We start from the raw sequence: 13,522 nt of genomic DNA on the forward strand, positions 1-13,522 counted from the left end.
ACTTGGATAGGAGACAAATACATAAGCAACTATCAGAAGGGAGAATGATGAACTGCCCTGGGAATTCAAAAGAAAGAGATCAGTATTGCAATTCAATGTTATTCTCAGACTTTGTTTTGTGCATGCTGTGAAACAGGAATAAATCTCTCTTTAAAGGAAGCTACACATTTGAAACTCTACTTGATGTAGCAAAAAGAGTTAAAGGGATATGCTTAACTTCTCACAGACTGATTTTTTTCCCATTTTTGGTAAAGGCTCAGAGGCCGAAGTACCGGTTTCAGAAAAGGAACTGAATGATAGCAATGAGGCCTAGTATATAACTTCTACCTCCTCTTTATGTAGCTAGTAATTTTGAATTAAGTCTTCCAAACCTAATCGTTAGTAAAAATGTTAACATATTTTTTTATTTAGCCATGTTTTAAGATTTTGTTACCAGATATGAACATTGTGGCAAAATAACTGGCTTATCAAGTATATTTATAAATTATACTTTTTATATTAAAGTATAACATTTTTTTTTTTAAAGATTTTATTTATTTGACAGAGAGACAGCTAGAGAGGGAACACAAGCAGGGGGAGAGGGAGAGGGAGAAGCAGGCTTCCTGCGGAGCAGGGAGCCCGATGTGGGGCTTGATCCCAGGACCCTGGGATCATGACCTGAGCCGAAGGCAGACGCTTAACGACTGAGCCACCCAGGCGCCCCATTAAAGTATAACATTTTAGGGGTACTTGGGTGGCACAGTCAGTTAAGCATTTGACTTGATTTCAGCTGAGGTCCTGATATCAGGGTGGTGATATTGAGTCCGGCATCACCTGGGGCTCCCTCCTCGGCAGGGAGTCTGCTTCCCTCCGCCCCTCCCCCTGCTTGCATTCTCTAAAATAAATCTTTTTAAAAAATAATAATAAAGTATAAGGTTTTAATTAGGGAAAACTAGTAATATTAATGATCATGATAATTAAAAACTAAACCAGTACAGCCTAAAAGTCAACACAAAATTAGAAATATTTTAGGAAGGGAACGAAAGAAGATCTGTAACCCTTTGTTTCCAGAACAAAACACTTAGGCATTCATCAATCCCACAGTGATAGACAGCACTGAGTGAACGGATGAAGCATCAGTAGAAGAACTGCAATCCATGAACTTGGCCAAATGAGGCCTAACCACCTACTTACTGACCAGCACTGCTTCACATATGATGAGCACATTAACACAGGGATAAATTAAGTAATTTGCTTAAGGCTGTACAGCTAAATAAGTATTAGAACAATTGGTCAAACCTACATAGTATGGCTCCAAAATCTACACCCTAAAATACTATACTTAGCCACACATGCACAGTTATTAACTGTTTGAAAACAGGGTGTGTAGCTTGGCTTTCTGAAAGGCTAGTCCCCATGTGTGTAACATCACTAATGAGTTTACTACAGAAGAAAGGGGAAAATAATACAACACCCAAAGCAATCTACACATCCAGTGCAATCCCTATTAATACCAACAGCATTTTCACAGAACTAGAATACTAAAATTGGTAGGGAATTATAAAAGACCCCAAAAAGCAAAAACAATCTTGAGAAAGAAAAAGCTGGAGGCATCACAATCCCAGATTTCAAGATATACTACAAAGCTATAGTATTCAAAATAGTGTGGTATTGTCTATTACCCTCAATTTATCAAATTCTCATGAAATGACGGGCATGGTATGGATGTAGTAGGAAGGAAGAATTATAGAGTGAGTGATGATGTTGCAGTTGTCCAAATATTCAGTGGCCAGTAACAGATAAAAATAACACTAAAATACATAGGGAAATAAATTAAGAAGTATATGAACAAATTGGTTTTAGGCCACAGTTTAAAGAGCTATCTGATACTGCAAGCCAGATGATTAATAATAAAGGTGAGCAGAATAATAGTCTTCATAGGAACCTGGAAGTACATTACAGGAAAAAAGAGAATCAGCAGACCTTAACACAGAGAGATTATCCTGGATTGTCCTGATGGGCCCAAAACAATTATGGGGGTCCTGACAAGTGGAAGAGGAAAACAGAGAAGGGGCCCAAGTAACGCAGCTTGAGAAGGACTCTACCCACCACTGCTGGCTTTGAAGACAGAGGAAGGGAACAGATTCCCAGCTAGAGTCTCCAAAAAGTACACAGCCCAGTTATTAGCCCCATGAGACTTGCATCGGATTATCTCCTATAGAACTCTAAGGTAACAAATCGGTGTCGTTTAAGATGCTACGTTTCTGGAGACTTGTAGGAAAGTCAGTCCGTGGCCATGAATCCCTCTGTGGGAGCTTTGTCCTGTCACTGTGGAGGGTCCTGACTAGGGAATAAGTTCCCATGGCACAGCGAGCTAGAGTCTGCTCTGCAGAAGAATGGGAGCTCCCCAGGTTTTCATAGGTTGTCCTTAGGCTCTGAAGCAGCTGCTTAAATCTCTGTGATGCTCACACACATTTATATCAGTGTGCTTTCATCCCCATCTCCTGCTGCCCTGAACTATGTCTTATCCTTGAAAAGATACCTGACTGGGCTGAAGAGAACTAGAGCCCACGTCGTTCCCTCTAATAATAGAGAAACCAGTTATGTCCATAGGTAACTGTGGAGTGAACATGTTTGAAATAGTACATAAAAGCACATCCTAGAGTATACACAATTATGTTTTAACCATATGAGATAACAGCATATGTAACAGAATACAAGGATCTGTTATTATATAAAAAAGCATTAAGAATACAGAATGTTTCAGATTCCCAATGCATTGTATAGATAAAAGGGTTCCTTAATAGGTAATAAAGTGTCAAATGATAATCCACTGACTTGTTTACATCTCTTGCAAGTAAAAGCCTGTGGGAGGAAATCGAGGTCAGTCTTGGACTTTATTGTTCTACTCACCAACTACGTCCTTTGGGCATGCTGGCAAGATTTTGAGAAGATCTGAAACTTTTTTTTTTTTTTTTAAGATTTTATTTATTTGACAGAGAGAGCACAAGCAGAGGGAGAGAGAGAGAAGCAGGCTCCCCACCGAGCAAGGAGCCCGATGCGGGACTCGATCCCAGGACCCTGGGATCACGACCCGGGCCGGAGGCAGCCACTTAACCGACTGAGCCACCCAGGCGTCCCTGAAACTCTTTTGATTTTGAAGAAAACTATGTTCCAAAAGTTTAAACTCGGACTCATAACATTTCATACTACTATCAAACCATACTAGGATTTGAGAAATTGTTTATAGTTTACTTTTGTAAAAATTTAATACATTTATATTTTAAAATTTAACCTCACGGGCGCCTGGGTGGAGTCTGACTCTTGGTTTCAGCTCAGGTCATGATCTCGGGGTTATGGGATTGGGTCCGTGTCACGCTCCGTGCTCAGGAGGGAGTCAGCTTGAGATTCTCTTCCCCTCTTCCTCTGCCCCTCTCCCCACTCATGCACATGTGCACTCTCTCTCTCAAAAATAAATCTTTAAAAATAAAATAAAATTTAACCTCAAAGGAAGGCTATGAAATACTCAAGTTGTAACTATCTCAAATGAGAACACTCAACTTATGGTTGATTATAAACGAAATCTTAAACACCCATATTCTGATGAAGAAACAAGTCATTAATAACCAATGAATTTGACTTGAATTATCTATTTTTTTTTTTTTTTGGTAAGAAGTAAATAAATAACTCTTCCCCCTCTGCTTTCCTTTCTCCTCTTAGTCCTTCCTTGTTTTCTCTAGTTTCATCTAGTTGAACAAAGCTACCTAAGAAAATATTCCAACTTATTTTTTAATTTATGACCACTTCTTGTGACACTTTTTGTAATAATACTGGCCATATTGGCAAGTTTTTAACATTTGCATTTAGAAAATAATCAAAATAAAAAAATAAAATAATCCACATGATTCTCACACTTCATCACAGTTAACAATTTATGATTTTGACAAAGCAAAACCAAATAAGTTAGAAATTGTCTGTTACAGATCTAACAATACTGTATTCTATAATCTAAGGTCTATTATGTTTTGGTAAACTTATACAATATAAACTCAAACTTTTTATGTAACTTAAAAAGATATCAAATCCTGTATTATGCATGGAATTCCATATATATTTGATATTTTGTTAATATAAAGATTTAGAAGTCAACCAATGAAAAGGTGACAAAAAAGATAATTCCATCATTATATCAATATTCATGTTTTTTTATTATTTTTTTTAAATTATGTCAGTATTTGATTAAATAGAAGACAAAAAACTGGAATTCCTTCATTGCACATTACCAAAGGATTTGGTATTCATTTAACCAAAATAAAACACTTTGAGAACCACAGATTATTTATACATGTATTGAAATATTTTAATGAGAAAAACTACAAAAAACTGATTAAAAGTTTTAAATTATGCTAGATAATAGAATATGTTCTAAAATTTCAGATAATTTTTTTTGCTTTTCTTTTGCAGGATATAAATCTGGAGGACCTCAAAGAAAAATGTAGCAATTAAGTTTGGAAAAGATATAAAAGAGACTTTTGCTTTTAGAATGGACATTTTTTCCCTTTCCTAAACTATTATTCAAGAAGCATGCTTATAAATTTCACTGAAGAAATTATATTTTTTATAATGTAATAGATGTGCTCCATCAAGCGGTTCTCTTATCTAGAAAACATCTTTTGCACTGCAGTCAACTACAAAACCAAAAACAGCAAAATTCAAATTTAAAGAAACACTCTTTCTAAGGGAAGCCTATTTAAACCCTATAACATTTAGAAAGTTCTCAGAGCCCCAAATATATTTCACAGAAATATAGTTTTATCAGTTTCGTGTAATGTGAACAAACCTACTATTCTCTAACATTTTGAGTAAATGATTGAACAGTCAATGCACAGTTGGATTACTAAATAAATTGAAAGTCAAGGAGTCTATATTTCTCATAAAAATAAATTAAATTATAGGACATTATGGTCTTGGCTGTCCAATTCTGTTGCCAAGATCTACCTGGCAAATTTTAAAATCAGTCCTGAATCCTGCTACTCTAAGTTCTTGATTATGCTTGCTACTATAAGATGTCTGTCCATGATTAAGACCCAAACCATAAAGTCTTGGGTGTTTAGCAGAATAACAGGGCTCATGTTTTTCCCAGGGGTATTAAATGAACATTCTGGAAGTGGACTACTAGGTCTAGATGGAGTAAACGTGACAAGGTTTGAATCATTAGCATCCTTTAAAGGAGGCACTGGAATTAGGTGATGATCTGAAAAGTGTAGGACATTGGCTGCAACAGGTATAATCCAACCATCCCTGAGAATTTGAACGAAGTAGACATTAGAGTGTATAGCCTGTTGGTCACCTGAGCAAGAACCTTGTGTTTGTTTGCATCTCATCGAATTCTTTTATGCTCTGATCCAGCCAATGAGCCAAAACTTAGGGCCCCAAAATGCTCATTTTGAACTTCTAAAACTCCATCCACGGTAGATCCCTCTCTGATAACTTTGTCCAACTGACCAGTAACTTGGGGTGGTGTCTGGTGGGACACTCGGCCACTGGACACACTCACTGGATACAGACATCATCAGAGCTATGGCAGAGGGAGTGTCCACAGCAAAATAATTATTCATTTCAATTAGCATATATGTAATACAAAGAGCAGATGCCCCCACAAGATCATTCGGGGAAAGAAGATACTGCTAAGTCCTAGAAGAATTCTACACAAGCTTCAACTAAGAACCACAGCACACTCTCAAAGCCAACTCATACTAGCAGCTTCAGAGACAGAAGCAAGAGGTTGATTTCAAATAGAAAGCATCGTGAGCAACTTAAAACAAAGAGCCACAAAAGTACCAACTAATAATCTTCCCATGTGTATCTCGTGTGACTCGAAAAAGTATTCTTTAACATAAAGAGAGCTCCCATGGGGGCAAAGACGGCCGAGACCTCTAATCTTTCAAATCCAAATGAATAGATTGGTCTCGGTTTCCTCCTCATCACCCAGGAACTTATCAAGCATGCATCAAAAAGATCAAACAGTCAAGTAGGTATAGGCAGGGAAAGCTCCACCGTTACCGGAACGACATCACATCAGCAGGATGTCGGTACGCGTAAGGTTTACTGCACCAAAGAGCAAGATGTCCCAGGACTCCCACTCAGCTGCTACATGTCTAAACCTCTGTCATAACTTGCCAAAAAAAAAAAAAAAAAAAAAAAAAGATCTTTGTGGTTTTCTAAAGAGATGAACGGTCCCCCACGATAAGGAGCAGCACACACCTGCCGGAAGATGCTCTGGGAGCTGGTTTTCCCTATTTGATTATTCCAACCTCCAGGGGTACAAACAGTTTTGTGATATTTTGTTAAAAGGTAAATGGAATTAAGATTTGAAACAGATCAGATTTGGGAATCTCTTCTTCAGAGTGGTCACGTGGTATACCCACTGTGGATCACAGACATCTGTAAAGGATACGTGTTCATAGACTTAACAACTACCTGAAATCCTAAGTGAAAATCACCTTTAATGTAGGAAATTTGTAACACATGCTCTTATGATAAAGCTCAGTGAGTCAAAGAATTACAAGATAGAAGAAAAATTCTGTACATTTACAGAAAGTGAATGGGTAGGCAAATAATATCATATGTAAAATATAGTGACTCAAGAAAGGTTATAGGCTATATTTCACAGCTTATAAGCATTTTTTTTCTCTAACATCGCATTTTCCTAAACCCAAATGACCTTATTTTTTAATATAAGTATTTTCAATTAAACTATTTAAAGGTCCATATTTGATAACTATGTAATGATTTAAATTAAACATGAGTTTTTGGGTCATGAGGTGCCCTAGTCATTCCCCTTAAGGTCCATGACCTTGAGCCCTAACCATCCTTCAGATGCATTCTTAGACTAAAAGCTCTTAACAAATTTCATCTTATTTCTAATTCAATGTCAGAGAATTAATGTGTTGACACTGGAATTATTAATCCCAGTATAATTAAAATGATATATATTTAACCACTTAATAGAACAAGGAGTGTGGATGGAGAAGAATCTAAAAACTAGATTCTCTAGCTGAAAGGAAAACAGTTATTTTGATCTCTATGCTAATTCAATCCATGGCCCCCAGAACGGAACTATGGGGCACTCTATTTCATTCTGTCTTTAATGAATCTGAACTAACTGGAACCAATAGCCATTTATTCACAAATGTAGTCTATTTCTAATTCTTGGCCAAATAAGCTCTCAGAAAGATGATTTTAAAAAAAAATCTTAGCACCCATATATATATGACAAAGGTATTTTGGCTTGTGAAGAATGAATATAGCTTCAATTCTGGCAAGATTTTAGAAAAGATGAAAATCAGCATCATCCTTACAGGAAACAATTCCTAACCCCCTCTGCCCTGTTTGAAGAACAGTCACAAGTCATTTTAAAGTCCTTGATCCCAGTGGTGAATTCTCACACTGTCCTAGGCTTTCTACTTTTTGGGGTTTGAAAACTCAATGAGATAATTTCATTCAGAATAAAAATGTGAGCTCCCTGAACTTGGGAAGGAGCAAATGACACCATAGCACATCAATATCTTCCATTGGTACCAGTTGGTACAGAGGTTAAGAATTTTTAAAAACAAAACCACAAAAGCAGGAAAGAGAGAGGGAGATGGCTAATTGGAAGGGGAAGGGTGATATATAGACAGTACATACACAACTCCGTACCTGCTCAAGCCCTTAATCTTCGTGCAAGAATGGTATTGGTAAGCTTCTGAAAACACTAATGGAAGTGAGTGTCCACGTAACATACCAAGGAAGGTTAAGGAGCACGATGGAAAGCTCATTTATCACAGATGCAGCCAAACTTGGGTTCAATTGCCCACTCTGCCACTGGTCAGCTCTAGGACTTAGGGCAAGCTATTTGTCCCCTTTTAACCTCAGTCTTGCCATCTGAGAAATGAGGCTAATAGCCCCTACTTTATAGGGTTATTGTGGAGATTTTATGAAGTCTCGGATTATGAGTGTTGGAAGGAGAGCCCATGGAGAAGGCAGACCACCCAGATTCTAGTCTTTGTCCAGCCACACACCAGCTGTGCAACTTGCATGTGTGATGGGAACTCTCTGAGCCTCATCAGCTCTGCCTGAGGAATGCACAGGATTCTATTGACTCGACTTTCCGCATTGTTCTATTTTCAAATCACGTGAGATAATTACATTTATAAATGGGAAAAAGACTGTTTTTAGGATAATAAGTATAGTAGAGAAGCAGTCTTTAAAGACCTTTTTTACTTTCAAAGAACCTGCAGACTCTTTAGGGAAAAAAATGCATGAAAAAAAGCATATATTTACATTATGTTCTTTCCTTTAAAAAGGTTTAATATTTGTTAATTAAAAGGCCTAATTAACATTAAAAGGTTTAATGCTTACTGAGATCAATTATCTTCACTTGTATCAGCTAAATTAACAAAAGTGAGATTAAATGGGTATTCATACAATATTTGTCTTGAAATCTCATATCCTGTGTTAAGACATTCGACCCATCTAAAGAGAGGGTCTTTAGTATTTTCCACTGAGAATAACTTTTTAAAATAATAATCTTAGGTGATTGTGAAGCCTCTTAGGTTTTCACTTTGGATTTCAAACACAGTAATCCTCCCTGCTTCTATACTAACTGCACCACACACAAAAAAGCCCTTTATAATGAGGTATCATTATTCATAGATGCTCTTAAACAATCATTCCAAATCCAACTCCTTAAACAAGTATGTAAAAAGAAAACAGTCATTACAGTTTTTCAGAGGAACCTTAGAAGGCCTATTAGGATTGGTGGGGTTTCTTGAACATAATACAAGTTCTCTGACAGTGAGCCAAGAGCTAAAAAAAAACCCACAAAAAACAACAAAAAAACCCACTATGTTTAAAAAAAGAAAGCTATTGGAGGTTATGATGCATTTGACTTATTTCAGGAATGCTTAAAATACTCATAAAGGAAAGATGAGTTGCTCAGTAGGTGCCTTTTTTTTTTTCCCTTGGGTGTGGGGAGGGCTCTCTGAAATATAAATGTCAACAAAAGAAAACCAAATATTCAAGTTTTAATTTAGCCTTACAAGAAAACCCATGTCAGCCATGCTCAATTGCTCCTGCCACTCTTGGTTAACATGGTATGGGTTTTGCAACAGGTGGGAATCATTCATTCCTGCATCCATTCACCCAACACGTATCGAACACTTGTTACCTTGTCCCCCCACCCCCGCCCCGGTTCCAGAAGGAAAGCAAGCATACAAAGTTGCTCATCTCTTGAAGATCACATTCTAGAAGTGTGGGAAAATCAATGAATATGTATTTATGTGAGGTGGGGGGGATCTGCTAGACAGAAAACCAACCAGAGCCACTGTCTGAATATTACTGTGTGTCACAGAACCTGATTACAGATGGAATTCGTCAATAATTGGTCAAGAAGTCCTCAAAAAAAAAAAAATTATTATGCCCCAAACAGCAAAAGTTATTTGTTGAAAACGTACTTAAAATCTAAGTACCGCGTTAGACATTTTATATCTATTATTTTTTTGTTATGACACTTTGGGGTTTATTCAGAGGCTGCTGTAGATGCAGTATGGCTACAACATATTTGCAGCTCCTGCCATCAAGAAGCGGAGCCTATGTTGCCCACCTTGAATCTGGGGTTTCATTAGTAGATGGTGGGAGAAGTAGCATCATGGGGAGTCCCAGGGCCTCATTTCAACAAGAATGCTGCTTCTGTCTTTGCGCTCTGGGGACCCTGAGGGTGCCATGCAGTGAGGAAGCTTGCAACAGAAGACCACTTGCAGGAAGATTCCAGACAATTCAGCTGTCCCAGCTGAGCTCGGGCTCAGGCAAACAAGCAGTTTCTGAGCAAATTTAAGTCAGATTGGCAGAGAAACCTCCCAGGTAACCCACACAGTCCATAGACATAATAAACCTTTGTTGTTTGAAGCCTCTAAGCTTTGGGGCAGGTTTTTATGCTGCAGTAGGCAGAGAAATGGAAGCTGCCTGTGTTCAGAGGCTCACAGCGAGAAAGAACAGAGCCAGGACTGCGAGTCTTGTCTGTCCGACTGCAACCACTAATCTTTGTAGCACTGCAGGTCTAATTTTCCTGGAAACCCATTTCTTTATCATGAAAAAATGAGGTTAAAATAATCCATCAATTTCTACCATACTCAACATTTCTATGATTCTATGAATCTATAAGCATTTAGGTACATTCCCTGCCCATCCCCCTCCTCAAATAATCACACCATCCCAGCAATTTCCAGGATAAAAAGTTCTTACATCACTAGATTAAGCAATCTAACCTAAGACAAATTATTCTATTTCCAAATATGTAAAAAAAAAAAAAAAAAAAAAAAAGGTGGGATTATAATAGCCACCCAGTACTGTTGTGAGGAGATGGAGTAAGGGGTATGAAATGCCTTTAGAGCACACAGAGAGTTATATTCAGTGCAGTGTAGCACAGGGTGTATGTGTGTGTGGGGGGGGGGTCTTAAGTAACATCCGAAGTAATACCCGCTTAGGGGCGCCTGGGTGGCTTAGTCGTTAAGCATCTGCCTTCGGCTCAGGTCATGATCCCAGGGTCCTGGGATAGAGCCCCGCATCGGGCTCCCTGCTCAGCGGGAACCCTGCTTCTCCCTCTCCCACTCCCCCTGCTTGTGTTCCCTCTTTGGCTGTCTCTCTCTCAAATAAATAAATAAAATCTTAAAAAAAAAAGTAATACCCAATTACATTGCATCTGAGATTAAAGATGGTCCCCAATCTTTTGATGGTCCTTTCATTGAGAATCGAGGTCTAGGTTTTCTCTTTTAGATTTTTTTGGAATTCTAAGCCACCACGTAAGAAATCCAACTTTTCTGAGATTATCAGGCTGAGGAGAAGGTCAAGTTAGTCACCTGAAGAGGTCACATGGAGAGACAGGATAGTTCCCGTCAGTCCAACCATCTCAATCCAAGTGACAGGGGTCCATGAAGCTTTGAAGGTGACAGCTGCAGCGCCATGTACACAAGGGACCACACAGACAACAGCCTACTTCCACCCACCGACTCCCCAAATCATAAACGATCACATACTGTTAGTTTGTGGCAGTTTATTATGTAGAAATAGATAACTAGGACACACATTCTTCTAAGTACAAGAAAAACAAAATTCCTAAAATTTCTGTCTCAGTTAATAACTTCATGGCTATTTGGGACAGATTCTCTGCCCCCCTTCCTCCCCCCACTGACCGACACACACACACACACTCTGTCTCCTACATACAGATCTAAATCTACACAAACACATAAAATAGCATTTTCTTTTTATTAAAATCATTTTTTTAAAGATTTTATTTATTCATTTGAGACCAGAGATAGAGAGAGAGAGAGCATGAGCAGGGGAGAAGCAGGGGGAGAAGCAGAGGGAGAGGGAGGAGCAGGCTCCCCGCTGAGCCAGGAACCCTATCTGGGGCTTGATCCCAGGACCCTGAGATCATGACCTAAGTCGAAGGCAGACACCTAACCGTCTGAGCCACCCAGGTGCCCCAAAATAGCATTATTTTCAAGTTGCCTGATAAATTATGAATCCATAGTGAGAAGTGTATTGTAAAATGGAGGATAAAATATACTAAAAATGACAGCAAACACAAATTTGACTATTAAACTCAACCATGAAACTTGCAACAGCCATGAATCAGGAACGAAAAATAAAAGACTATATATCTCTCATTGCTGAAAGGGAAAAAACACTACTACTGAAGGTATGTACTGTTTTCCCAGACACAAAGGAAAATTCTCTCAATGGTTCATTTTATCTGCGCCACTAGATAACATATAAAAAACGTCTGACATTAACAAGAACTCACAATTAGTTTTTACATCAAAACCAGAAACTATAAAAGAAAATGTTAAATGTAAACTCATAAATACGATTTAAAAAACAAGAAAACGTGGACTTTTTTTTCTAAACCATATAAAAAGGGGTAGTTTCCTTAATATTAGAAAGGTTCTTACAAATTCATTAGAAATTGGGATACTGACATGAACAGGCAGTTTATAGGAAAAAAATAATGAAATGGCTTTGAAATATAGGAAAACACTCTCAGTCTACTAGCTATTAGAGAATGCAACTTAAAATAAAAAATGATGCAGTGTTTTCAGATCTCTGACAGAGATAAAATAGATTTGATGACCCGGCATGTGCTGGTGGAGGTAGAGGTACCATCCCGCTCATGTCACCGTGGATTTGGGTCTCCACGGCTCGTTGGCGGGCATTTCTGCAATAACTCTCCAGCATACACCTCTAGGACTCCACCCTATATAACTGTTTGCACACATCTGCAAATATATCTGTAAAGATGGTCATTCAATCACTGTAATAAATACTTTAGTCTAAAAATGGACAGTCTGTTAATGACTGGTAAAATATTAACGTTCAAATATTGAAATTTTATGCAATGTTTAATAAATATAAGTATATACCAAATACAGAGAGAACTCTAATATTTATTCTTAGGTACATAAAGCAAAGTGCAAGTCAGTATGCTTTTTACTTTCTCATTCATATTAAAAAGGGGCATGGGGTATGTATATGCACATATGTACGCAGGCATGTGCATGGAATCTTTTTGGAAAGATTTGTAAGAAACAATATATCTGGGAAATACAACAGGAAAATAATATGGGTAGCAGTCTCATTTTTATATAATTTTTCCTATTTATTTAGTTTTGCATTTTTACCATGTGCCATTATTTCTCTCTAAAATTAGTGGGGTGTGGAGAAATTCAATGATTTCCCAAAGGCTTCCAAATGACATGCAACAAAATAACTGTAATACACAAATGCAGTATCTTGGGAGCTGCAGGCTGTGTAGTTACATTCCAGAGAACCCCAGAATCCCCCAGAGTTACTTGGTACCACTGCAGAGTCCGATGGGGAGGCAAAGTGGTCAAAATTCTACCTCTCACCCTCACCAGCTTCAATCAAAGCATTCAGCTTTTATCTATTTTATACATTGCAGCTACACAAATGCTTTGAATGGGAAAATTCCACTGTTAAACAAGTCTGGGAATTCTTGACATATAGGAATACAGTAACAACATATCCCTTAGCTGTCAACTGCGATACAAGACATAGCTGGCTAGTTTGATTTTAACCTACATCATTCCATGATAGCTGAAGGACTCTTTATAAATATATGCAGCTGACACAAATCATAGAGTCTTCTACTGACCTCTCTTGTTTGAAAGCATTCTGATTACGGCACAGTATCTATAAAAAGTATTGGCAATCTATTCACCAAATCTCCAAACAGGGAAAAAAAGAAACCCAAACAAAAGCAACAAATGGTTTGTATTTGATTCTTTAAGGTTTGCTGTGTTTTATATAACAGAATAATTTCACATCTGCCTTTATAACTTTGTCACATTTACTGAGGAACCAATTGTGGGAATCTAGAACTTCATAGACTACAACTTGATGTTTTCCTTAATAAAAAGAGTTTTCAAGGTGCCTGGGTGGTTCAGTTGCTTAAGCGACTGCCTTCGGCTCAGGTCATGAT

The 13,522-nt window shown here is 37.8% G+C and overlaps 1 protein-coding gene and 1 pseudogene across 3 annotated transcripts in view; both read right to left on the bottom strand.

Moving 5' to 3' along the window:
* The window catches only part of PCDH15 (protocadherin related 15), a 1,707,782-nt gene that overhangs the window by 1,453,500 nt on the left and 240,760 nt on the right, over positions 1-13,522 (bottom strand). The gene's annotated exons all lie outside the window — the stretch shown is intronic.
* Positions 4,939-6,277, bottom strand: LOC118547962 (zinc transporter 6 pseudogene; annotated as a pseudogene).

This window comes from Halichoerus grypus, chromosome 7 (assembly GCF_964656455.1).
Source record: "Halichoerus grypus chromosome 7, mHalGry1.hap1.1, whole genome shotgun sequence".
Lineage (NCBI taxonomy): Eukaryota > Metazoa > Chordata > Mammalia > Carnivora > Phocidae > Halichoerus > Halichoerus grypus.